The sequence below is a fragment of the Hemitrygon akajei genome, chromosome 18 (assembly GCF_048418815.1).
Source record: "Hemitrygon akajei chromosome 18, sHemAka1.3, whole genome shotgun sequence".
In the NCBI taxonomy this organism is placed as follows: domain Eukaryota; kingdom Metazoa; phylum Chordata; class Chondrichthyes; order Myliobatiformes; family Dasyatidae; genus Hemitrygon; species Hemitrygon akajei.
Window position 1 is genome coordinate 27,123,293 of NC_133141.1, and position 26,828 is coordinate 27,150,120.

Below are 26,828 nucleotides of genomic sequence, written 5' to 3' on the forward strand. Positions count from 1 at the left end.
TTTGGGCTTTGCAAACAAAGAACTCAATACCAACACACCACCCCCATTTCTTTAATCGCTTTCAACTCTGGAACACCTTGTCAATTTTTTACTCCATCTTGGTTGTCCCTGGCACTCATCGCTCTTACATTCACTGCCATTCTGTTTCCAAGGCCCCAGCGCTCTAGAACTTTCTCTCTGCACCTTTCTACCCCTCTTTCTCCTCTTAAGAATCTGCAAGGTAAATAAAACTCCAGTTAGACCACACTTGAATATTGTGTTCAGTTCTGGTTGCCTCATGGTAGGAAGAATAGATTTGGAGAGGGTGCAGTGGAGATTTACCAGGATGTTGCCTGGATTAGGGAGCATGTCTTCTGAGGACAGGTTGAGTGAGCTAGGGATTTTCTTTTTGGAGCGAAGGAGGATGAGAGGTGACTCGATAAAGGTGTACAAGCATAGATCAGGTGGATAGCCAGAGACTTTTTCTCAGGGCTGAAATGGCCAGTACCAGAGGGGGCATAGCTTTAAGATGAATGCAGGGAAGTATAGGGGGTTGTCAGAGAGAGGTTTTTTTTTTACACAGAGAGTGGTAGGTGTGTGGATTACCCCCCCCCCCGCCCCCAAGGGTGGTGGTAGAGGCAGATACAGTAGGGACATTTAAGAAATTCTTAGATAGACACATAGAAAAAATGGAGGGAATGGTTAGATTGACCTCAGAGTAGGTTAAAAGATAGGGAATACATGGGCACAAGCGAGTGATCATCTTAGTCACTTTTCTTGTAATCGCAAGATCCTGTTGGACATTGGTATGCTGCGAGTCCAATTCTTATTGGAGAACGGCGGGGTAGGTGGGTGTGAACAATGGGGGAGCTGTGCGGCCTTGGTTGTAGCAAGGACTAGGCCTCAAGCTGCATTGTCGTCTGCTTGCAGCCAATCAGGGAGAGGCATTAGAGTTGGCCACTCACCAGAGTGCCGGAGGCGGTGCGTGCTGCATCCATGCTGGACTCTGTAGTGACTGAATGAGGGAAGAATTAGGTAAAACTACGCTCAGTGGCCACTTTATTGGGGATCTCCTGTACCTAATAAAGTGGCCACTGAGTGGGTGTTCGTGGTCTTCTGCTGCTGTAGCCCATCCACTTCAAGGTCCAATGTGTTGTGCATTCAGAGATGCTCTTCTACACATCACTGTTGTAACACGTGGTTATTTGAGTTACTGTCGCCTTCCCGTCAGCTTGAACCAGTCTGGCCATTCTCCTCTGACCTCTCTCAATAACAAGGCATTTTCACCCACGGAACTGACATTCACTGCAATTCTCTTTGTTGTTTTCGCACCAATCTTTGTGAACTCTAGAGACTGTTGCATTTGAAAATCCCAGGAGGTCAGTATATCCAAACCACCCCATCTGGTACCAACAATCATTCTGCAGTCAAAGTCACTTAGATCACATTTCTTCCCCATTCTGATGTTTGGTCTGAATGACAACTGAACCTATTGGCCATGTCTGCATGCTTTTATGCACTGAGTTGCGACAACATGATTGGCTGATCAGATACTTTCATTAACAAGGTGTTTAGGTGTACCTAATAAAGTGGCCACTGAGTGTATGTCAGTGATAATAAACCTGTTTCTGTCTTCTGATAAACACAAGTGATTCTGCAAATGCTGGAAATCTGGAGCAACACACAAAAATGTTGGAGGACCTCAGCAGATCGGGCAGCATCTATGGAGGGGAATAAAGAGCCGGCATTTCAGGCCGAGGTCCTAATGAAGGGTCTGTTCCTCTGGTTCTACTGCTCCCTTCAACAGGGGCAGAAAAGATTCTCTGGGCCTTCAAGTCACAGCAGTTCACCTTAATATAAATAGTGTGGTTATTTTAAAAACTTTTCAGATGCATGCTTTTACTTTAAAATAAATTCATTTATATAATCTTCAACTAATATTTAAAGCTTCACTCAGCCACCACTAACATTTGTTGGAGTCTTAGGCATATGATTCGCCGCAACAGTATTTTTCCGCCACATTCCCTGTTCACAAAACGATACAAGCATCTCAGAAAGTTATCCTACATTAAAAATGTCTGAATTTGATGGAAAGCAATGAATCCACAAAAGACTTTCCACAGATTATATAGAATCTACCCTTTCACACTTCCATCCAACCTGTCTGATTCTCTCAAAGGAAATTCTTCGAAATTTTGCACTATTTCCCACCCCAATTGCTTGTTTTCCTCCAGTTTCCGAGGTCTGTGGTCCAAGCCAGACTGCCACGTGGTATGTCTGGTGCCAGCTGTGGGTATCCAGGCTAAAGAAGTGCACAGTGTTCCCAGTATTGACATACTGAGCTTCATGAAAGCAGAGACTCAGGCTGCACTCATCTGACCGTCTGAGTAAATAAAGATTTGCAGAGGCATGAAAACACTGGCATTACACAGAAGGAAGCCAGGCATTAAGCATAGCTCAGTAGGCTACAACTTAGATCTCAGGGTCATGGATTCATTCCCCACTGAAGACTTAATCACATAATTCAGGCTGACAGACAGAAATGCTGCCAGTCTGATGTCTACGTTCTCCCGTCAGTCTCATCTAAAGATGGACGACCTGCACATTATTGTATGTTGAGCATCAAGCTGCCAGTACTGTAGCTATCTAGTAGTTACAACTTCAACTGTGTCGGTGACCTGAAATGTTCTAATGTTGTGAATGGTACTGGGTAAACCTGAGTTGTTTCTTTTGATTTGACTGGAATTGCTCTGTGCGGTGTTTGAGCAAAGATGTTAACATTGAAAATATATACATCACTTTAGCAGAAACTGGGCTTTCATATGAATGTTGATAATATGAAGGTGACATCCATCACCCGTGACATTTTGTTTATTTATTTGATTTAGCGATACAGTGTTGAGTAGGCCCTTCCAGCCCCAGCAAACCCACAACCCCGATTAACCCGAAACTAATCATGGGACAATATAATGAGCAATTCACCTACTGATTAGTATGTCTTTGGACTGTGGGAGGAAACCAGAGCACCCGGAGAAAACCCACGCATTCCAAACAGAGACTCCTTACAGAACAGCGCCAGAACTGAACTCTGAACTCCAGAGTGCCCTGAGCTGTAATCGTGTCACACTAACCGCTACGCTACCATGGCAACCATGCCTTCTTTGTTTTTACTATGGGAGGAGGTACAGGAGCCTGAAGACACACACTCAACATTTCAGGAACAGCTTCTTCCCCTCTGCCATCAGATTTCTGAACGGACATTGAACACGTGAACACTGCCTCACTATTCCAGTTTTTGCACAATTTATTTATTTTTGTAATTGATTGCTGTTCCTCTCTGTGCCTTGAAAGTCAGCTGGGGGTTAAGCTGGAAGAGCTAACTTTAAATACAAGACATTCTGCAGTTGCTGGAAATCCAGAGTAACACACACACAAAATGTTGGAGGAACTCAGCAGATCAGGTGGAATCTATGGAGGGGAATAAACGGTCAATGTTTCGGGCTGAGACCCTTCTTCAGGACTCTGCTTCCATCATTTCCCCTGGCAGCCCCTTCCAGGCACCTGCTGCTCTCTGCATAAAAAAACTTGTTTTGCAAACCTTTAAAATTCCACCTCCTGCTTTCAAGGTTCTCCCTCTAGCATTTGACATTTCCACCTTGCAGAGAAAAAAAAATTCTGACTGTCTCGTACTTAGAAGTGCAGGTACAAAAGCTGAACTCGGTTGCGATTTCCACAGCAAATGAAAACTTCACAGACTCGTGCTTGGCAAAGATTATAGAGGACAATTTAGAGCCTCGTTCCTGAATCTGCATCATCAGGAGAGAAGGAAATTGGATGGTTCAACTTTAACTGGCAATTGTTAATCCTCAGGACTATCAGCTGCTTCTGAATCATCCACAGGGGAGGTTGAAGGGAAGTGAAGGAAGGGAAGAGAATAGTTCATGTAGAACACTCAGTGTTAAAAGGCTGTCATTGCAATGTACCCTGGCCAGCTATAGGAAGCAGATGGCACGGTCAATGTAGAACAATAGTTCAGGAGCATCAGTCCAGGATGGGTCTACGCCTGGAGGGTAAGGAGGGCTGTAGATCCACAGCAGACATTCAATGCATCACAGAGTCATACAGCATGGGGAAAGGCCCTTCAGCCCAATTAGTCCATGCCGGCAAAGATTCCCATCTAAGCTAGTCCCATTTGCCCCCGTTTTGCCTATACCCCTCTGAAAATAACTCTGCCATTTGTTTTTGATATCTCTCACAGAAGCTCAGTTAATAAATAAGAAATCAATAGAACATAGAATGATACAGCACAGTTCAGGCCCCTCGGCCCATGATTTTGTGCCTACCTTTTAACCCCAACCGTTTCCACCTGCGTAGCCTTCCATTTTTCTATCATCCATGTGCCTACCTAAGAGTTTATTAAATGCCTCTAACATATCTGCCTCTACAAAACAGGGTCTCTGATGCTTTCAGCTCAATGGGCCACTACACTGATTGCTGTATGGCAGAGGTATGTAACACTGAGGAAGCTGACTGACACCAAGCAGGGGGAATTAGCCAGGGTTTGCTCTCCCGACGATTCCCTGGGCGACCCTGCTCACAAGGAAAGGTGAGTCAAGGAAGCCCTGGATCAGGCTCAGCCCTCTGATCCTCCACCACTCACTCAGGAAGGACCGTGACATGTCGGGGGAAATCTGCTGAGTTCCAGCCAGTATCTTCTGCCACTAAGAACGTTCATTGCACGCTGGGACTGTTGTGGGAGTCTGCCAGAAATGCAGTGCCATAGTTGATCAATTACTTCATCACTATTGGAAAGTGTAACCGCCAGGAGGAACTGAGTGAGTCTGTGGAGAGAAATGGACAGTCAATATTTCAGGTTGAGGGTTTTCATCAGTGAGCGGAGATAACCCTGTAAAGACATGAGGAGAAGTTGTGGAAGTGATGACAGGTGAATCCAGGTGAGGAAGGGAGACAGCCTGATCATTGTAATTACTCCATTGGAACTTAGAAGAATGTAGATCAAAGTTCACAGTAAATTTATTATCAGTAGATCTTACCAAATACTACCTTGCGATTCATTTTCTTGTAGGCAGTTACAGCAAAAAAGAAATACAATTGAATTTTACAATAATATTATGAAAACATGCAAAGTTCGGATGGAGTGGACAGTGTAGATTCTGTAAGGAGCTCTCTCCTGCTGGGGAAATGTGGAAACAGGAGCAACAGCTTCAGAATAAGGGGGCAGCTGGTTAGTGTGAGGAGGTGGAATATCTTCTCTCAGAGCGAAGTGAACGTTTACAATTCTCCATCCGGGAGGTGCAGCCTTTCAAAGCAGATTTTTTTTTATATAGGTGTGACGAGGGTCATGGAAACAGGGAAGTGTAGCTAATGCTAAGATCAGATTTTATCATACTCCTTCTCGTAGCTCTTATGAATTATGTTCTTACCTTTCTTTGTTCTGAAAAATTAAATATCCTTGCATGATTTCACTCTAAGTTCTGAAATTTTCACTTAATGCCCCACCCGCCAAGGCTGTTTCCGTGCTGTATTACTTTATAACATAGAAGGCAGAATACTGGCCCTTCAGCCCACAATGTTGTACTGACCTTTCAACTTACTCTGCAACCAATCTAACCCTTCCCTCCAACACAACTCTCCGTTTTTCTTTCATCCATGTGTCAATCTGAGAGTCTCTTAAATGTCCCTAATGTATCAGCTGCCAGCTCTATTCCCAGCTGTGCATTCCAGGCACTTACCACTGTCTCTGCCATCTCCGCTAAATTTTCCTGTACTCACCTTCAGTGGAAATTCTGTGGATTTCATTGCTACAGACAGCTGTGAAGGCAAAGCTATTAGGTATTTATAGAGTAGAGGTTGATGGGTTCTTGATTCATCAGGGTGTCAAAGGTTACAGGGAGAAAACACAAGAATGGGGTTGAGAAGGAAAATAAATCAGCCATGATAGAATGCAGAGCAGAGTCAATGGGCCGAATGGCCCAATTCTGCCCCTGTGTCTTATAGTCTTATGATCAAAGCCAAAATGTGATACTCAGAATTAAATGCAGGATTCCAAAAGGGATCCGGCCAGAATTATAGACGATCTACTAATAACTACATGAACGAAAAGTGAAGTGTCAATCATGCTTGTGCAACGAATCAGTTTCGTTACAGACAAGGAGAAAACTGAAGTGGTTAATCAGAAAGCAAATACTATGCTTTCCAAGAAATGTTAAAGTATATTTTATTTTAATTCAAAGTAAATTTATTTACAATGTAAATGAATTTACTTTGAACTTGAACTTTGAAATTTGAACTTAACCATTGTCTCTCATAGACTGAAACAAATCAATGGGTTGATAATATCTAGTATGTTGAGAGCCTAATAGAGGGAAATGTTATGTTTGGGCAGCAAAACAGATTACCATCAGCAATATTCAGATAATAGAAAAATGTTTAGTTGCAATAAATTTTATGCTTGGATCAGAGTAACTCTGGAGTTGAGAACATGATAACTGCAAGTTGCTGACATAAGATGTTCCAGAAAGATCTTGTGTTAATACAAGGTCTGTAAAGACTTTATGCACAGCAAGCTCCCATGCTGGAGATGAGATAAATGTCCAGGGAAATCTTTTTTTTCGCAATATTGGCTGAGGGATTAATGTTGTTCAAGATTATGGGAGATCCCCCACTTCAAGAAAGTACTAGTAACATGTTTTTCTACTGATTTTCATACAGCATGGACAAAAGCCCACATTCCCGATAATTTCCCCTCCCTCACAGACTCTATCACTCTCAGCCACTCTCTGGGGACAACTTTCAATTAACCACACATCCTACAGAAGTGGGAGGAAATTGGAGCAGCCGGGGGAAACCCACACAGTCACAGGGACAACGTACAAACTCCCCGAGGTCAGGATCGAACCTGTGGCTCTGGAGCTGTGAGACAGCGGCTCTACCCGCTGCGCCCCAGTGATGGATGAATGGTTCCTAGTGCATAAGTACCAGTCAGTGGATTTGTAATGTACTGGCAACCCTTCAGGCCGGTGAAAACAGGCTCTAGGGATCAAGGGGTCGACTAGCATTCCTCATGGAGAATTAGTCCTACAGGCCTGCAGTCCATTCCTGTAAACAGAACTACAGAGGCAAAAGGCCCACAGTAAACGGAACTGAACTACCTTGTGAGCACTTTGATCTGAGTGCACCAGACTACTGTTCAACAAGGCCCAAGAAAGGGAACAGAGGCAACTGCCACATCAGGATTGGCTGTGATGGCCCCAGTGCCAAACTGTGCACTTACATTTGAAGATTGGTGCTTTGAAGTTCAAAGTTCACATTAAATTTATTATTAAAGTACAAATATGTCACCATATACTACACTGAGATTCATTTTCTTGCTGGAAAATGAAGGAATATTATAGAATTTATGAAAAACTACATATACCTAACAAAGACTGGCAGACATCCAATGTGCAAAAGACAACAAGTAATGCAAATAATAAATTTAAGAAAGTAAGTAAATAATACTGAGAACGTAAGTTGTAAGTAGTCCTTGAAAATGAGTCTGTAGGTGACGGCATCAGTTCAGATTTGAGGTGAATGAAGTTATCCATGCTGGTTCAGGAGCCTGGTGGTTGAAGGGTAATAGCTGTTCCTGAGCCTGATGGTGTGGGACCTAAAGTTTCTGTACCTCCTGCCCGATGGTAGTAGCGCGAAAAGAGCATGATAAGGGGCTTTTATTCTGGGTGCTGCTTTCTTGTGGCAGTGCTCTTTGAGAATGTTCCTGTGATGTACTGAGCTGTATCCCCCGCATTCTGTACTTGGGCACAATACCAGATTGTTACGGGTACCCCGTGCTTTCTGGAGTGGGTGGGACATGGGCAAACAGCACTGGACCCCAAACATGTCCGAGCTGCTAACCAATCTACGATAAAGAGCGCGAAGCTAATGTGCTTGGAAAGTGTTGCTTTTCATTTTCCAAACCTCCTTTTAGCCTCCTTTCGGATTATCACAAAGGTTAAACACATTTGGATTCAATATCCTGCCTGCTGTCCTCAAATTCCAGCAGGAGTGTCTTAGGGTCAGATCCCTCTTCCTGTATTACAAGCAGGAGGATGTTCGGCTGTTGGAAGCCTTGGGGGAGGGGATTTGGGAGAAAGGATAAAGGGAGAGGGTGCAGAAACAACTCCAATCAAGTTTTAATTAGACAAAGGAAAATTTCACTTTACACTGAACCAAATTTGATTTGTTTTTCTATTGAAATCCCTTCATTTTCTTACAGTCTTACAGTTTCAAATCAGAATCAGAACCAGAATCTGGTTTATTACCAACAGGTGCCGTGAAATTTGTTGCTTTTGCGGCAGCATTACAGTAAGGAATCTATTTAAAAACTAATAAAGAGAGTAAAAATAGTGAGGCAGTGCTCATGGGTTCACTATCAACTACACTGGGGCAAATTTTGATCTTCAGAACCAGAATCATGTTTATTATCACTGTCCCACATGACGTGAGATGTGCTGTTTTGCGGCAGCAATACAATGTAAAGATACACAAGTAATTTAAGAAGTCTCAAAATAAATAAATAGTGCAAAAAAAAAGGAGTAATGAGGTCATGGGTTCTTGGGCTGGCTAGAAATCTGATGTCGGAGGGGAAGAAGCTGTTCCTAAATTGGTGAGCATGGGTCTCCAGGTTCCTGTATCTCCTCCCCAATGGTAGGAAGTAGAAGAGGGCATGTCCTGGATAATGAGGGGCCTCATGATCGATGCTGCCTTCTTGAGCCTTTTGTCCTTGATGGTGGGGAGGGTTGTGCCTGTGATGGAGACAGTTAAGTCTATAAACCTCTTGTGATTCTGTGGACTCTGGCTCCTTTGTACCAGCCTGTCTTGCAACCAGTCAGTGTGCTCTACACCATTCAGCCATAGAAATCTGCATGAGTCTTCGGTGACATATCAAATCTCATCAAGCTTCTAACAAAGTAGAGCTGCTGTTGTGCCTTCTTAGTTATTGTGTCAATGCGTTAGGCCGAGACAGATCCTCAGAGATGTTGACACCTGGAATCTTGAAGCTGCTCACCCTTTCAACCGCTCACCACTGAATGATGAAGGAAAGGCAGTGAACATAGTCTACGTGGACTTTTGCAAGGCATTTGACAAGGTTCTGCATGGGAAGCAGGTCCAGAAAGTTCAGTCACTCAGCATTCAGGATGAAGCAGTAAATATGAATTCAACATTGTCTTTGCGGGAGAAGACAGAAAGTGGTAGTAGATGGTTATTTAACACCTGTGTAGCACTGGTCTTATCGAGTGTGACTAATCGCCGCATTCTTTAGAGAACATCAAATTACACTGGGTGCTAATAGGCCATCAGAAGGTTCTAGGTATTGGGAAGGAGGCTGTGTAAAGAAACCACACACTTCTGGAAATAAGTTTTGTTTATAAAAAAAGAAAAATATGTACAAAATATTTACATGAGCAAGAACAATTCAAAATTCCAACATTCTGTTTAGGTTCCAAATCTTAGATATCAACAAAAGCCAAATTCCTGTTTGGCTAAAATCAGTGATATTCATTAGAATAACCTTTGTTACTCCAATTTCTCTAACTAATTAGATCTAGTGTTATTCCCTATTTAAAAGTTTACAAACTAAACTTTCCTTTTTACTTTGTTAGAAAACCAAATATAATTCCTATTCTCAAGTATTATATATAACTTCAGTTTCAGTTCTAGACAGTACATCTACAAGTTTAAGTTCAAAATTTATATATACACAGTTTAACTCCTTTCACGACAATTCTCCAACATCACAACTTTTAAACAAAGTAAATCTCATTCAGTAACTTATCAAAGTCTCTGCAAAAATAATCAGTTTTTGCAGAAAATCAAATTCAGATTCTTCGAATGAAAATAAACCTGTACATCCAACCATATTAAATTCTCTGCATCATTATACATTTCGTTCCCACGCTGATTCTTCATTTTGGGTGGTCGCCATCTTGTTTCTTGGTTCGTTGGAATGAAATAGTTGAGCATCCACAGAAAGTCAGTTCACAAACTTGTACAAAAACTTGACCAAACCCCTTGGTATAATTTTACAGAACTAATTCCTGACTACACGGTAGGGATCTTGGACACTCATCTCTGCCGATATTGTCTCGTTATAGCTGCTGCCTGTTGTAGCCATAGCTTCAATAAATCTTTTATCTCTATTGTGTCTCCTCCAAGGGATTCACCCTGAGGGTTTCAGGTTAGTAGGGTAAAGTTAATAGTTCATGTCTTCAGCTTCTAATCGTTGGTGCGTTTCTCTCCTTGTCCGTCCTGTGTCAGCCACACTCTGCCCTCGCATAGCGCTTTTTTTTTCAAATTTTATTTTTTTTAATTGGTAAACCTCATTTTCATCCCTCCACAGGTAGAACTTGCCATCATTAAATCTTTGGGTTTAATTAACCTGGGTTACAGTTGCCTCTCTGATTGGAGGCCTGCAACTAGTGGTGTGCCACAGGGATCAGTGCTGGGTCAGTTGTTGTTTGCCATCTATATCAATAATTTGGATGATAATGTAGTTAACTGGATCGGCAGATTTGTGGATGACATGAAGATTGGGGGTGTAGTAACAGTGAGGAAGACTGCCAAAGCTTGCAGTGGGATCTGGACTAGCTGGGAAATGGGCTGAAAAATGGCAGATGGAATTTAATGCAGACAAGTATGAAGTGTTGCACTTTGGGAGGACAAACCAGGGTAGGACTTACACAGTTAACGGTAGGGCACTGAGGAGTGTGATAGAACAGAGGGATTTGAGAATACAGATCCATAATTCCTTGAAAGTAGCATCACAGGTTGATAGGATCATTAAAAAAGCTTTTGGCACATTGGCCTTCATAAATCAAAGTATTGAGTACAGGAGTTGTGATGTTATGTTGAAGTTGTATAAGACATTGGTGAGGCCTAATTTGGAGTATTGTGTGCAGTTTTGGTCACCTACTCACAGGAAAGATGTAAATAAGATTGAAAGGGTGCTGAGAAAATTTACAAGGATGTTGCTGGGACTTGAGGACCTGAGTTATAGGGACAGGATGAATAGGTTAGGACTTTATTCCCTGGCACAAAGAAGACTAAGAGGAGATTTGATAGAGGTCTACAAAATGATGAGGGGTACAGATAGGATAAATGCAAGCAGGCTTTTTCCACTGAGGTTGGCTGAGACTAGACCGAGAGGTCATGGGTTAAAGGTGAAATATTTAAGGGGAACCTGTAGAGGAACTTCTTCACTCAGAGGATGATGAGAGTGTGGGATGAGCTGTCAGCAGAGGTGATGGATGCAGAATCAATTTCAACATTTAAGAAAAGTCTGAATACGTATATTTCGCAGGAAGGGTATGGAGGGCTATGGTCCTGGTGCGAGTCAATGGGACTGGGCAAAATTACAGCTCAGTATGGCTTAGTTTGGTTGTTTCTACGCTGTAGTGCCCTTTGACTCTATGACACACAACACAAAAACAGGCCCTTCTGCCAATCGTGTCTGTACAAACCATCCTTCTACACTAATCCTATCTTATTCTTCCCACATTCCTATTAACGAGCCCAGATTCTCCCAATTACCTTCACCGGTGTCTTGGGGATGTGGGAGGAAACCAGAGCACCAGGAGGAATCCCACAGGGTCACGGTGAGAATGTGCAAACTCTACACAGACACCTACTTAGCCACGGTAGATACTCAGACAAGAACACCACCAAATCTTGAGGCCAAATGGAATGGCTACTCACAGCGCCAGAGACCAGGGTTCAATCCTGGCCTCAGGCAATTTCTATGTACGGTCTCCTGTGACAGCGTGTGCTCCCCCCACCCCCCCATGTTTCCTCACAAATCCCAAGGGCGTGCAGGTTGGTCACTGTAAATTGTCCCTCGTGTGGGTGAGTGACAAAAGAACTGTAAGTGAGTGAGTGGGTGTTGGCAGACCCAATGAAACAAGGAACCACAAGCTCACCGAGGCCCATATGCCCGAGGGCCATATCTTGTGAGCATGAAAGGATAACACGACAGCATAAGAACAAATTCATTACTCCTACATCTCCACCTACTGCTGGCCGTCTGATGATCAGCTGAAGTCTTGGGATAAGTTACCTCCCTGTTCTCTGCAGGAAGTGGAAAAGCAAGCTTGGGACAATCAGGCAGGTAAAAAAGAGTCTTGCACTGATTTTATATTGGCATCGTGACTTTTCCTGTTCTCCATTCCAGGTTTGCCGCACAGGAAGAAGATGAAGAAGAATCTAGCCCCTTGAATTCCAGTTTTACTTGCAAAGTTTTGACAGGACAACAGTCATAAGCACCCGAGGGTCATCAATGACTCCAAGAGAAACCTACCCACAGTGAACAACATTTCTTGCTCTAGGTAGGATGATGATTGTAGACTTCTGTAGAAGGGCCGAGTAGCCATTCTCTTGGGTTTGATGGTAATCGCACACGTGGTGAGTGATGCAGACTGTAAAGTGTAAAACTATCAAGCGGCTTTCAAACGTAATTTTGTCTAATAGAAGCGGGTATGCATTTAAGATGAGAGGAGGAAAGTTCAAAGGGGATTCACAGGACAGACTGGAATGCATTGCCAGGGCTGGAGGAGGCAGATACAATAGAGGTGTTTATGAGGCTCATAAACACACGAATATGACTGGAGGGATGTGGAGCACATGTGGGCAGAAAGGATTAGATGTCATTAGCATAATTAGTTGCATAACATTGTGGGTTGAAGGGTTTGTTCCTGTGCTGTACTGTTCTATGTTCGATGTTCTATAATTCTATTCCTTTGGGCTATCCTCCTTTGAGATATTTTGGACTCATTATTGGACAGCAAGCTGCACATTCTGTGGCCAAAATCTGAGGGATTTATGGGTCAGATGATCCACCTGTTCTGTTACTCAAATTTGGCACTATTCCATCTCCTTTGATTTAATCCCTTACTGAGATAATTGATTTCATTATCTTGAAGTGCATCATGAATTGGACTCAGAAGGTCTCAAAGAGACTTCTTAGGGCCTTTCCATGAGAGCTCATTAGTAAAGACTTATCAAGCAATAAGAGCTTGCTGATTAAATTACTCAGAGAACAGCTTTTGTCAAATGCACATTGTCCACAGCAGCTCCTAATTTGGACATGGATTTTCCATTTTCATCTGTTTTAGTCAACAGTGCTCAACGGTGAAAGAACACAAGAGTAACAACATGGGGAAAAATTAGGCAAAAGTAAACCTGTGAGCTCCTGCAAGGAAAAAGGGGTTTCATGTGAGGGATCTCATTCTAGAGGCCGGTCACTCAATTTTGTATCATAGTGACCAAACATTTCTTTAAAATCAAATCTCTTTTTGCCAAAAGATGAGTAAAAAGCACACGAACAACCTGTCTCTGAGCTGAAGCCAGCAAGCCCTACCAATGGCTACATAATAATTGATAACACTAGTGTAAAACTCCTCTGTTTAGCTGCTGTGTTTCACCAGTCATTAGTCTTGCCTCCTCTGGTTAAGGACAAAGAGGGTGGAGGGGTAATTTTTCAAGGAAGGAATGGCGACTGGGAAGCAGATTTGTTCTTGGCCTAGTCTTCTCCTGTCTGCTAAGAACTATATATCCATTCCTAATTGTTCTGACCTTGAGTGATTGAATTGAGTTATTCTTGTTCCATAAAGTTCAAACATTTGGAATGTAAATACTACTTCGTCAGCTTCCTGGCTGTAAGCTAGCACGCCCTTTGTCCTGAAATTAGTCTCCGAGTTGCTGCGGAAACCTCTTCATTACTTTGTGCTCAAGGCGAAGATTGTTTGCTCCAAGACTTTAATGAAGAAGTGAAAGACACACGCAATGTCTAGACCATAGGCACAGCCAGTGGCAGTGTGGTGGCCCCTGGCGCCTCGAGTTGCTCAATGCGTACGCAGCTTTGATGGCTTTGTTTCCCAGTTTCCTACTTGAAATAAAAACAAGTTTCAAAAGCAAGGTTACCCAACAGGACACCTGTATTTTTTTAAGACTTATGATTACAATCACCATCCTTTGAATGTGTGCTGTTTGTTCCTTTCAACAACAATCTTTTGACAGAAGCATAGTCGGAAAATGTTCGGAGAACATCGAGCATGGGGCATTTCCTCCTCTGGTCTCCATGTACCTTGTGAGAGGTATTCTGCATTTCCTACTTGTTATTCAACCTTCTCAAAATCCATTTCAAACTACCACTGTGCTCAGCGGCATGTGGCGGCTGGAGGGGGCATGTCTAGCTCGACTTTTTTTTCTTTTGCTGTCTAGTATAATTTAAGCTCTGCGTGTTGTCTGTATCTATGTACATATCTGTGATGCTGCTGTAAGCAAGTTTATCATTCTACCTGTACCTCCCCACACATGCAACCCTTGGAAAAGATGGCACACAGGTCCGCCATGACCTCACTGATTAGTAGAACAGCCAGGGCAAGCTGAATGGCTTCCTTCTGTCCCAGTGTTCTCTCGTACTCAATTCAGACAACCATGAGCACGCTGAGTGGAAGATCCCCTGAACAGAGGATGTCGCCTCATGAGAGAGTCTAATACTAAAACTCATTGTTTAAACATAAGAGGTAATTTAATATAGTCTTGCAGCACAGAAACAGGCCCTTTGGCCCAGCTGGTCCATGCTGATTCCCATCTAAGCTAGGCCCATTTGCCAATATTTGGCCATGTTCCTCTAAACCTTTCCTACCCATGTACCTACTCATGCGCCTTTTATGTATTGTTAATGTACCTGCCTCAAACACTTCCTGTGGTAGCTCGTTCCATATACAAACTGACATCCGGGTGAAAAAGTTGCCCCTCAGGCTTCTGTTGAATCTCTCCCCTCTCACGTTAAACCTGGGCCCTCCAGTTCTTCATTCTGCAACTCCAGGAAAAAGACTGTGCGCAGTCACCTTGTCTGCCCCTTCATGAGATTTTACACTTCTGTAAGATCGCCTCTCAGTCTCCTACTCTACAAGGAACAAAGTACAAACCTGCAAAGCTACTGTCCACAGAGTCCCAGCAACATTCTTGTAATTTAAATCTCTTCTTCACTCTTGAGCTTAACTGAAAGGCCCTTTTGTATTGCTCCCACTAAGGATGTGTAATGTCCCAAGCATCAAACACTTTTGTGGAGAGTGTCTTAATGTACTTCTCAGAGTTTTATCTCAAGAAGAATTGGTTGGACTCTCTCTCATTGGCAATGGTCGTTGCCTGGAACCAATGTTATTTGCCTGTGCCAGAATGTTCTTCAAGTTGTGTTGCATGGGCTGCTTCAGAATCTGGGGGCTTGGGGTGAGTTGCAAATGGAATGCATGTTTGCAAAATGTTCAACAAGCATCCCAAATGATGGAGCAGTGGCCAATGATGGTCACAGGCTGAGAAAGCATTACAACGATAACATACCCAGGGTTGCGATGGGGGAGTCTGGGATATTGGCAAAGGTACGACCCCGTCTGGCTGTTCCTTGATTGGTCGAAGGGACGGTTCTCCCAATTTATACTTCAGTCCCCAGATGTCAGTAAGAAGGACAGCAGAGGGTGATCCATCCAATTTGCTTATTTACTTTTTCATTTATTTATTAAGAGATAACAGGCCCTTCGGACCAGTGAGCTTGTGCCCCCCCCAATTACACCCATGCCTGACCAATTAACCTACTAACCCATACGATTTTAGAATGTGGGAAGAGACCAGAAGAACATACAAACTCTTTGCAGACCATGGCGAGAATTGAACCAGGGTCACGAATGCTGTAATAGCGTTATGCTAGCCGCTACTCCACCATGACCCCTACTGAAGATTAGGATCTTGTCAAAGGCCAAGGAATGACGTGATAGAGGTCTATACCATCATGAGGGACATAGATAGGGTGAATGGTCACAGTCCTATTCCCAGAGCAGGGGAGTCCAAAGCTAGAGGGCACAGGTTTAAGTTGAGAGGGAAAGATTTAAAAGGTCCTTGAAGGGCGCCCTCACCAAGTGCACCTTTTCTGCACCTTCTCTAAAGCTTCCACATCCTTCCTGTAATGTGATGACCAGAATCACACACAATATCCCAAATAAGACCATAAAACCATAAGACATCGGAGCAGAATTATGCCATTTAGCCCATCAAGTTTGCTCTGCCATTCCATCATGGCTGATTTATTATCCCTCTCAATCCCACTCTCCTGTCTTCTCACCGTAACCTTTGACACCCTGACTAACCAAGAACCTATTAACCTCCACTTTAAATGTATGCAATGACTCGGCCTGCACAGCCACTTGTGGCAATAAATTCCACAGATTCCTTTACCCTCTGGCAAAAGAAATTCCTCCTCATCTCTGTACTAAAGGGACATTTTTGTATTCTGAGGCTGTGCCCTCTGGTCCTAGATCAAGTCAAGTCAACTTTTATTGTCATTTCGACCATAACTGCTGGTACAGAGAAAGCTACACTAGACTACAGACCTACACAGGACTGCATAAAGTGCACAAAAACAGTGCAGACATTACAATAAATAATAAACAGGACAGTAGGGCAAGGTGTCAGTCCAGGCTTCGGGTATTGAGGAGTCTGATAGCTTGGGGGAAGAAACTGTTATATAGTCTGGTCGTAAGAGCCCAAATGCTTCGGAGCCTTTTCCCAGAAGGGAGAAGAGATTGTATGAGGGGTGCGTGGGGTCCTTCATAATGCTGTTTCCTTTGTGGATGCAGCGTGAAGTGTAAATGTCCGTGATGGCGGGAAGAGAGACCCCGATGATCTTCTCAACTCACTGTCAATTCACTCACTATCAGAAACATCCTCTCCACATCCACTCTATCTATGCCTTTCAATATTTGATAGGTTTCAATGAGATTCTCCACCCCCTTCCCCACAACTCATCTGAATTCCAGTGAGTACAGGCTCAGGGCCACCAATTACTTCTCATATGATAAGCATATTTATGCGGAATCATTCTCATGAACCCTCTCCAATGCCAGCACGTATTTTCTTAGTTTCGATTTTTATGTGCCGTGTCATACGATCATTGTCTTTCCATGACCATGATAGTTCTTGGCAAATTTTTCTACAGAAGTGGTTTGCCATTGCCTTCTTCTGGGCAGTGTCTTTATTAAACAGGTGACCCCAGTCATTATCAATACTTTTCAGAGATTGTCTGCCTGGCGTCAGTGGTCACATAACCAGGACTTGTGATATCGTGTACAGTTCTGGTCAATTGTGTACAGTTCTGGTCACCGAATTATAGGAAAGATGTCAACAAAATAGAGAGAGTACAGAGGAGATTTACTAGAATGTTGGGTCTTTATTCTTTGGAGCGTAGAAGGTTGAGGGGGGACTTGATAGAGGTATTTAAAATTATGAGGGGGATAGATAGAGTTGACGTGGATAGGCTTTTTTCCATTGAGAGTAGGGTAGATTCAAACAAGAGGACATGAGTTGAGAATTAGGGGCAAAAGTTTAGGGGTAACACGAGGGGGAACTTCTTTACTCAGAGAGTGGTAGCTGTGTGGAATGAGCTTCCAGTAGAAGTGGTAGAGGCAGGTTCGATTTTGTCATTTAAAGTAAAATTGGATAGGTATATGGACAGGAAAGGAATGGAGGGTTATGGGCTGAGTGCAGGCCAGTGGGACTAGGTGAGAGTAAGCGTTCGGCATGGACTAGAAGGGCCGAGATGGCCTGTTACCATGCTGTATTTGTTATATGGTTATATGCACAAGCTGCTCATATGACCATCCACCACCTGCTCCAATGGCTTCACATGACCCTGATCAGGAGCTAAGCTGGTGTTACACCTTGCCCAAGGGTGACCTGCAGTTTAGCGGAGGGAAGGAGTGCCTTACATCTCCTTTGGTAGAGACGTATCTCTATCTTGTCACCTGATTTCTTAGATAAGATCATAAGACCATAAGATAGAGGAGCAGAATTGGGCTGTTTGTCCCAATGAGCCTGCTTCGCCATTTCATCATGGCTGATCCAATTTTCCTCTCAGTCCCAGTCTCTGCCTTCTTCCCATATCCCATCAAGAATCTTTCAAACTCCGCCTTAAATATACATAAAGACTTGCCCTCCACAGCTGCCTGTGGCAAAGAATTCCCCAGATCCACCACTCTCTGGCTCAAGAAATTCCTCCTCATCTCTATTCTAAAAGGATATCCCTCTATTCTGAGGCTGTGTCCTCTGGTCTTAGACTCTCCCACCATAGGAAACAGCTTCTCTAGATCCACTTTATCAAGACCTTTCACCATTCAATAGGTTTCAATGAGGTCACCCCTCATTCTTCTGAATTGTAGTGAATACAGGCCCAGAGCCATCAAACACTCTTCATATGACAAGCCATTCAATTCTGGAATCCTTTGAACACTCTCTGGTTTCAGTACATCCTTTCTAAGATAAGGGATCCAAACCTGCTCATAATACTCTGAGTGAGGCCTCACCAGTGCTTTATAAAGTCTCAACATTACATCCTTGTTTTTATATTCTAGTCCTCTTGAGATGAATGCTAACATCACATCTGCCTTCCTCACCACCGACTCAACCTGCAAATTAACCTCTAGGGAATCCTGCACAAGGACTCCCAAGTCCTTCTGCAACTCAGTTTTTTTTTGTATTTTCTCACCATTTAGAAAATAGTCAACCTTTCCATTTCTTCAACTGAAGTGTATGACCATACACTTCCCGAAACTGTATTCGATCTGCCACTTCTTTGCCCATTCTCCTAATCTGTCTAAGTCCTTCTGCAACCTCCCTGCTTCCTCAATATTACCTGTAAACTTGGCCACAGGGTCATCCATTCAATCAAGCAAATCACTGACCTATAACATAACAACAAAAATAATGTAAAAATAAATCACTAGTCATTGGCAGCCAACCAGAGCCATCAAATGCTCTTCGTATGATAGCCATTCAACCCCAGAATCATTTTTATGAACCTCCAATGTCAGTACATCCTTTCTAAGATGAGGGGCCCATACTGCCCACAATACTCCAAGTGAGGCCTCACCAGTGCTTTATAAAGCCTCAGCATTACATCCTTGCTTTTATATTCTAGTCCTCTTGAAATGAATGCTAGCATTGTATTTGCCTTCCTCACCACCAACTCAACCTGCAAATTAACCTTTAGGGGATCCTGTACAAGGACTCCCAAGTCCCTTTGCACCTCAGATTTTTTAATTATCTCTCCATTTAGAAAATAGTCTACACTTTTGTTTCTTTTACCAAAGTGCCTGACGATATACTTCCAGACACTGTATTCCATCTGCCACTTTATGCCCATTCTCCTAATTTGCCTTAGTCCTCTGTAGCCTTTCTACTTGCCCTTCCACATATCTTCATATCATCCACAAACTTGACCACAAAGCTATCAATTCCATCATCCAAGTCATTGACATATAACGTAAAAAGAATCGGTCCGAACAGACCCCTATGGAACACCATGGATCACTGGCAGCCAACCAGAAAAGGCTCCCTTTATTTCCACTCTTTCCCTCCTGCCAGTCAGCCAATGCTTTATCCATGCTACGATCTCTGTAATACCATGGGCTCGTAGCTTGTTAATCAGCCTCATGTGTGGCACTTAGTCAAAGGCCTTCTGAAAATCCAAGTACACAACATCAACTGATTCTCCTTTGTCTATCCTGCTTGGTATTTCTTCAAAGAATTCCAACAGATTTCTCAGGCAAGATTTCCCCTTGAGGAAACCGTGCTGACTACGGCCTATATTCTCATGTGCCTCCAAGTACCCCAAAACCTGATCCTTAGCAATTGGCTCCAACATCTCTCCAACCACTGAAGTCAGACTAACTGGCCTATAATTTATTTTCTTCTACCTCCTCTCTTTCTTAAAGAGTGGAGTGACATTTGCAATTTTCCAGTCCTCCAGAACCATTGCAGAATCTAATGATTGAAGGCTAACCAAAGTTTTATACGGCTGCAACATGGAAATCTACATTAAAGGAAGTTAAACACTCAATAAAGATTACTTTCTGGGTCATCCGCATTGGCAGTTAAGAATAGTTGGCAGTATTGGGGCAGAGCACAGTAGAGAGACAATGTGCCTCTCTCCACTGCTCACCCACCTCCACCCCAACGAGATGACCACAAGAGAAAGCTGCTTACTGGCGCATTCCACATTGTGGGAATACAAGCTGGCAGATGCACTGAAGCTCAAAGTGACCCATACAAAGACTCTATGGGATAGAACCACAAGCTAGAGTCTTTCCTCTCCTGCACATGAATAGTCAAAATGGGTGGGAAAGCCCCTCAAATATCAGAAGGTTATAACACACCAGGGGTAGTTTGAGAGATTATGTTGCTTTGGTTTTCAAACAATGTTACCACTACTGAATGTATTGACCAAATAACACTTGGAAAAGGATTTTTCAATGCAATTTTTCATTTTATATATATATAGATATATATATATATATATATATACATACATACATACATACATACATACACACACACACACTTAGTTGTTAATTTATTAGGTACACCTGCTTTTTAATGCAAATATCTAATCAGCCAATCATGTGGGAGCAACTCATACATAAAAGCATGCAGACATGGTCAAGAGGTTCAGTTTCTGTTCAGACCAAACATCTGAATGAAATGTGAGGTGATCTAAGTGACTTTGACTGCAGAATGATTGTTGGTGCCAGACTGGGTGGTTTGAGTATCTCAGAAACTGCTGATCTAGGATTTCCACGCACAAGTCTCTAGAGCTTATTGAGAATGGTTCAAAAAACAAAGTCTGTGACAAAGATGGAGTCCATGATCTACAGCTGCACTGAAACTGTGGATCTTTACAGCGGTGGTTCCCACCTCTGGAACCTACTGTGCTGCCATTTTTCAATATCCCAGGATGCGGCCTGGAAGATGTTCACCTTCAAGGTAAGGTCCTGTGGCCCTGTGAATGAGTCGATTCCATGCTGGTGTCGCCGACTGAGATGTTGCAGGAGAAACAGAACATCATGAACAGCGGATTCTCTCTCCCCCCCCGCCCCTCTCTCTCCCCCCTCCCTCCACTCTCTCGCTCCCCCTCTCTCTCTCTCTCTCTCTCTCTCTCTCTCTCTCTCTCTCTCTCTCTCTCTCCGCCCCCCCCCCCCGTCTCCCTCTCTCTTTCCCCCTCCCTCCCTCTCGATGGTGCAGGAAAGTTTACTGCCAATTCTCGCATTGTAGAACTTGGAATAAAAGCAACCTAGCAGACTGTAACATCATAATAAGCAAGCTGTTTTGTTTTATTGGTCTCCCCTCTCGCTGTGAAACGGGTGTGACAAAGACACCTCTCTGTCCCTTGTTAGGAGGGAGAGCTGGGGCACGTCGAATTGTTGGGTGAATAGTTAGCTTTTGTTGGACTGCAGATCATGGCCTCCCTTTGGGGCTTTTCTAGTGCTTGCTTGGTGGGTGATGGGTGCTGAGGTAAGCGGGGTGGAGGGGTTGATGCTTGCTGCTGCGGGAGGCGGGAGAGGGGGCTTCGGGATTCTAACATTTTGTAATCATTCATTCTTTGGGGTTCTCTTCTGTTTTTGTGGATGTTTGAAAAGAGCAAGAATTTCTGTTTGTATATTGTACACATTCTCTGATATTAAATAGAACCATTGAACTATTGAAAAAAAATCATCCAGTGAGCGGTAGTTCTGTGGGTGAAAACGCCTTGTTAATGAGAGAGGTCAGAGGAGAATGGCCAGACTGGTTCAAGCTGACAGGAAGGTGACAGTAACTCAGTGTTACAACAGTGGTGTGCAGAAGAACATCTCTGAATGCACAACATGTCGAATTTGGAAGAGGATGGGCTACAGCAGCAGAAGACCATGAATATACACTCAGTGGCCACTTTATTAAGTTACAGGAGGTATCAGTGAGCACCCTATATAGTATCTTCACTGTCTCATAGAGGTTACTTTAGCAGTCATGCTTTCTTCATCTTTATCTGTTTGTTTTTACCATCATTATTCTGTGCATTGTAATCCAATATATTTAAATCCTTCAAAGCATGTTCATTATCCACAATGAACTTTTGTTTAACGTGTCCAAAATCAGCCCAAGTTTGGCCACTGTTCTTTCTGACTTAACTACATTCATGTGTTCAAGTCTTTCTTGTACAGATTGATAGACTAACAGACAAGACAGGGGCTTGCTGTAATGCATCTGGTCATGCTGGCGAGATCTAATCACACTGTTACCTGAAGGAAGCTAGGAACTGAAACAAGAGCTTGGAATTTATTCTGGTTTGGTCTATTGGCAGGGCACGCCAAAACATGTTGCTTATATCATGCATCATGATGTTCTGTGACTATATGACTCCGTTTTGCATTACTGATCAATACACTACATCGCTTTCCCACTTTGAAACAAAATGTGTGAACCCTTTCCACATCTGCACATAGCATCATAGTTAAAGTACCATTTTCTTTATAAAGATGATACTATGTTTGCAAAAGATTGCCGTAGAAATCAGTTGGATTTAGCAACCTTCCAGATGATGTACAGAATCGTTTCTGCCTATCTGGAAATGACTTGGTATTACTCCAAATTGTTCCCTGAACTCGTGACTACACGAGAAACTTTAGTACTTGAGTTTCAGTTCTTCCAACAGAAAATCAGAATTTGATATTTTGTGGTAGCAGAGGTCAAAGACATGAAATGACTATGAATTACAACAATAAATAAGTGATGCGAAAGAGGAATAGTGAGGTAGTGTTCATGGGTTCATAGGCCATTCAGAAATCTGATGGTGGAGGGGAAGAAGCTGTTTCTGAGTCCTTTAGTGTGGGTTGTCAGGCTCCTGTGCCTCCTTCTCAATGACAGTAATGGGAAGAGGGCATTTCCCAGAATGTGAGGGTCTTTAACGATGGATGCCTCCTTCTTGAGGTATCACCTCATGAGGGTGTCCTCGATGGTGGAGAGGGTCGTTCCTGTGATGGAGCTGACTGAGTCTACAACCCTCTGCAGTCTCTTGTGATCCTCTGCATCGGAGTCTCCACACCAGGCGGTGATGCACCCAGTCAGAATGGACTCCACGGTACATCTGTAGAGTCTTTGGTGACATACCAAATCTCCTCAAACTCCTATGAAGTAGAGCTGCTGGCATGATTTCATCAACGTGTTGGGCCCAGGATGGATCCTTCAAGATGTTGACACTTGGGAACTTGAAGCTGCTCATCCTATCCACCCCTGACACCGCAATCAGTTCTGGTATGTGTTCTCCCCTAACTTCCCTATATATACACAGAGCAGCCTTTGCACTCACTGTGGTCTTTTCCATTTCATCATTATGGACATTTGAAGTGAGCATGTTGAGAAAGCTGGTGCTAGACTAGTATCGGGAGACCTGGAACATGGTTTTGGAGGTGTGAATTCAAATCCCACTGTGAATTCAACTGCGGACATTATATTTCAGTAATTTAAAAGGCCTCGCTAATGTTAAGAGGGAAACAACAGAATTATTGTAATAACCCGTCTGGCCACTAAAAGAAGTGAAGTGCGATGGGGCAGAACTTACTGGAAGTTAGAGAAATTGATGTTTGTGCTGTCAGGTTGAAGATGGAATATGAGGTGTTGCTCCTCCCACCTGAGAGTGGCCTCATCATGGCAGCAAAGGAACTAGTTGGCATAGGTTTAGGAGGGGCAACTTTTCCCCCAGAGTGTGGTTGGTATATGGCAGGAGCTGCCAGAGGAAGTGGTTGAGGCAGGTACATTGACAACATTTAAAAGGCACTTGGGCAGGTACAGAGATGGGAAAGGTTTGCAGGGATATAGGGCAAATGCAGACAAATGAGACGAGCTTGAATCGGCATTGTGGCCAGCACAGACAGGTTGTGCCACAGGGTCTGTTTCTGTAGCTCCTTCTGACTCTATGACTCCTGTAAGAACGGCGAAGGCTGGCACTGATTCACATGGTGTCGGGTTGCTGGGGACAATTGCCAGTCCTGCAGAAGCCATTAGGATATCAGTCCATCCAGTGTAAACGCAAGCTCAAACCGCATGCATCCAGTTCCATTACCGCTCCCGACCTCACAGCGTGGTTTATCAGATTCCTGATTGTTCTTTTGGCAGCCTCTTATCAGGAAACATACAAATTACTTGATCCACCATATCAGTTTATTTTCAACACTGTGAAATATTGCACTGCATTCCGATAATGTCAATGAACAGTAGTGTATTGCTGCTTCCAAGAGGTGTGGACCTTCCCAGTAATCAAACAATAGGACTGGGAAGCAGCTGGTGATAGCACGCAAAGCTTGACCAGGGCACTTCCTGTTATTACCATATCTCTTGTCTCTTAATCGCAAAGCATCTGTTTCCTGTTTAAGTTTTCAGTACGCCATTCACCTCTGTGATGACTTCACCTGCAGACATGGGCCTCGGAGATGGAGTGCAGTTTTCCAAAGCATTCCCAGCCAAGTCAGTCAGAGGGCACATCTTGGAAAGTGCTTGTGGGAGAAAGGGCTCGGAGGAATTTTTTGTTGTTATTTTTTTCATCCAAGGGATATTGACAAGGTCAGAATTCCTAATTAGAAGATAGGACATAGAACAGTACAGCACGAGAACAGGCCCTTTCCCCCACCACGGTGTGCTGAACCCCATTCCAAATCAAACTGTCTATACTACCTGCAAATTATCTATATCCCTCCATTCTCTGTATATAGAAGCCTCCGTCCATTTCCATTTCCCTCCGTTTCCTATCCAAAAGTCTCTTAAACACCACTATCCACCACCACCACCCTCAGCAGTGCATTCCACACACCCATCACTCTCTGTATAAAAAACATTTCCTTTAATCTTTCCACCCTCTCACCTTGAACTTATGTGCTAACGTTTGACATTTTTATCCTGGGAAAAAGAATCTGACTGTCTACATCTCTGAATCAGAATGATGTTTATTATCACTGTCTTGTGTGTCATGAAATTTGTTGTTTTGAGGCAGCAAAAACATTTTAAAAATGCTATAAGTTACTAAATAAATGAACAGTGCAAACAAAGAGGAATAGTGAGGTAGCGTTCATAGGCCATTCAGAAACCTGATGTCAGAGGTGAGGAAGATGTTCCTAAAACATTAAGTATAGCTCCTGTACCTCTTCCCCAATGGCGGCAATGAGAAGAGGGAATCTATTCTTCTCATAATTTTATAATCTTGTATCAGCTTTCCCTCAGCCTCTGATGCTCCAGAGAAAACAACGCAAGTTTTCCTGCCTCTACTTGAAGCTATAATTGCCCTGAAACTGAAGAAATAGTAAAGAATCAAACAGGCCTGGAGTCACTTATAGGCCTAAGTGGGTCCAGATAAAGGCAGCAGTTTTGCTACGTCAAAGCACCACAGTGAACCAGAAGGTTTTGTAAAATTACGGTCTAGTAGTTTCATAGTCATATTTTCAAACATGTATATATCATTACTTGAATTTAAATTTCTCAGTTTCCACTGGATAGATTTGAACTCATGTTTCCAGATTAATAATGCAGATCTCTGGATATGAATCCAGTAGCTCCACCGGTATGCTACTGTCATCTTTATGGTAAGATTTTAAAAATCCTTTGACAGCTTTAACTGTGTTAAGGGTGGTCATCCAAACTTTGACGAACTTCTATAGATGCACAGTGGAGAGTATCCTGACTGGTTGCATCATGGCCCGGTGTGGAAACACCAATGACCAGGAATGGAAAAGTCTACGGAAAGTGAATAGATACAGCCCTGTCTATCACTAGCAAAACCCTCCACACTTTTAAGCACATCTACAAGAAGCCCGGCCACAAGAAAGCAGCATCCATCAACAAGTACCCCCACCATCCAGGCCACACTCTCTTCTCGTTGCTACCATCAGGAAGGAGGTACAGGATCCTTAGGTCCCACACCACCAGGTTCAGGAACAGTTATAACCCTACAACCATCAGGCTACTGAACCGGCGTGGATAACTTCACTCACCTCAACACTGAACTGATTCCACAAACTGCAGACTTACTTTCCAGGACTCTACAAATCAAGTTCTCGGTATTATTCATTTATTTATTTATTTATTTATTTGCACAATATGCCTTCCCTTACACATTGTTCATTTGTCAGTCTTAGTTTATGTATAGTTTTCATAGATTCTATTGTATTTATTCATTTTTCTGTAAATGCCTCCAAGAAAATGAAACTCAACGTACTATATGGTGACATATATGTACAGTACTTTGATAATAAATTTAATTTGACTTTTGACTTTTATCCATGAATGAAAATGAGGCCACAGTGGGGGGAGTGGTATCCTCAAGTGAGAGGAAGAAAAGACTGAAAGGACAGATACTGCAAATCTGAAATAAAAGCAGAAAATGCTGGAGACACTCAGCAAGTTGTACTGTATCTGTGGAGAGAGAAACAGAGTTGAAATTTCACATCCAAGACTCTTCATCTGACCTGAAACATTAACTCCATTTCTCTCTCCAGAGATGCTGCCTGACCTGTTGAGTGTTTCTGGTGTTCTTTGTTTTTTATTTTAGAAAGAGAGAACCTATGGCTTTCATTCCCTTGGACTTTCTCTGTTATGGTTGTACAGAGGGCCTGGCCACTGCTTTTCGTTTTGTGATCCTCGGGTATGATATATTGGCCCTTGAGTGAGGAGAGGCAGATTCATCTGAGAGTTAGCAGAACTGAAAGGATTTAATTACAAAGACACGTTATACAAACTGAATTCCTTCAAGTACTGAAAATTTAGGTACGATTAGACTGGATTTGTAAAAATGACAAATGGAACTGGCAAGGTAGATAGAGAGAAAGTCTTTCTTCCAATGTGTCATCTTCGGATTAAGGAAAAGGAACAGCTCTTCACACGGGTGTGATGGGGGGGAGGGGGTATAATAATCTGGAACTTCCACCCAAAAATTGAAGAAGGGA

General features: G+C 43.1%; 1 protein-coding gene across 2 annotated transcripts in view; it reads left to right on the forward strand.

Moving 5' to 3' along the window:
* The window catches only part of LOC140741218 (activin receptor type-1-like), a 109,691-nt gene that overhangs the window by 17,029 nt on the left and 65,834 nt on the right, over window positions 1-26,828 (forward strand). For both annotated transcript variants that reach the window (XM_073071163.1, XM_073071164.1), the window contains exon 2: window positions 12,206-12,359. The gene's annotated coding sequence lies outside the window, so the exon portion shown is untranslated. The remainder of the gene's footprint in view (window positions 1-12,205; window positions 12,360-26,828) is intronic.